Raw genomic sequence first — 1,271 nt, forward strand, 5'->3', positions numbered from 1 at the left:
CATAATCCTAGCACTCTGGGAGGCCGAGGCAGCTAGATCTCTTGAGTGACTGCTACAGTCCCAGCTACTTGCGAGGCTGAGGCAAGAGGATTGCTTGAGCCTTAGAGTCTGAGGTTGCCGTGAGAATGACGCCACGGCACTCTATCCAGGGCAGTAGAGTGAGATTCTGCCCTAAAATAAATAAATTTTCACTGTATGGTTTATGTGCTTGCTCTCTCCTTTTTAAAAATATTTACAAATGTTTGTATTTATGTTCTAATCATTTTCATTACAGGACACCATTAATCTCCTTTATTTGGGGGAGGGGTGATTATTGTTTTCCTCTTATGAACCTGGACATGATTTAGTAACTTCTTCCTCTTCGCTTTCTTCTCCTCCAGCATGAGATTTGAACCAATATTCTTTTACTCTCAGATAATAACTACGAGGCAATCGGCAAGCTTCATCCCAGCACTTAGGGAAGCCGAGGCAGGAGGATGATCTGAGGCCAGCCTAGGGAGCAAAGCGAGAACCTGTCTCTAATCAAGTTTTTAGTGCTGAGACTATACTCTTCCAGATCATCTGATAAGATAATGTCCTTTCCTCTATGAAGATGATGGTGCTAACTTCTGATACTGGTTGTGTCTAAAATCCTTACTTTAAAAATTACATCTTGAAAAAAATTAAATCTTGACTTATTATAGAATCTTTAAACATTATTTTTGGAAAAATTTACCAGTTATACTAACTCAAAAGTTATTTCGTAGTGACTAAATTCCTTCTAAAATGTGGATAAAAGGTGTTTATATGCTTATTTTTCAACACAAGAAAATCCTGCCACTTTTTGTGGCAGACAGAAATGGGAGGTTGCAGATGGCTTATACAGGGGAACTCAGAGGATCTGCATGTATCTGAATCACTGCCTTGGGTAGCCGGAGAAAGGATTAAAGAGAGCAAGCCCCCAGGTGAGGGTGACTGGCAGGACTGGACATCAAATTCTCTGGAGAGGCCCAGGGTGTGGCTAGGACCAACCAGTGACAGTTGGGAAGGCAGTTTGGACAGGAAACGCTGCCTCAAGAGACCCTGAGGCTGGCACCCCACAGAGCAGTGATCATTGAACTGTAAGAGCCACAAGAACAGGAAGCCTGTCTGTTTTGTTCATTGTTCTACTCTCAGTATCTAGAATAGTACCTGGCACAGAGTAGGTACTTAATATGTATTTATTGAGTAAACACATGGGAGGGATGTTCAGCATCTGATGAGAAGTTTGCTGCAGTGATCTTTTTTTTTTT

This window comes from Otolemur garnettii, unplaced genomic scaffold, assembly GCF_000181295.1.
Source record: "Otolemur garnettii isolate 467f Iridium unplaced genomic scaffold, OtoGar3 scaffold00066, whole genome shotgun sequence".
In the NCBI taxonomy this organism is placed as follows: domain Eukaryota; kingdom Metazoa; phylum Chordata; class Mammalia; order Primates; family Galagidae; genus Otolemur; species Otolemur garnettii.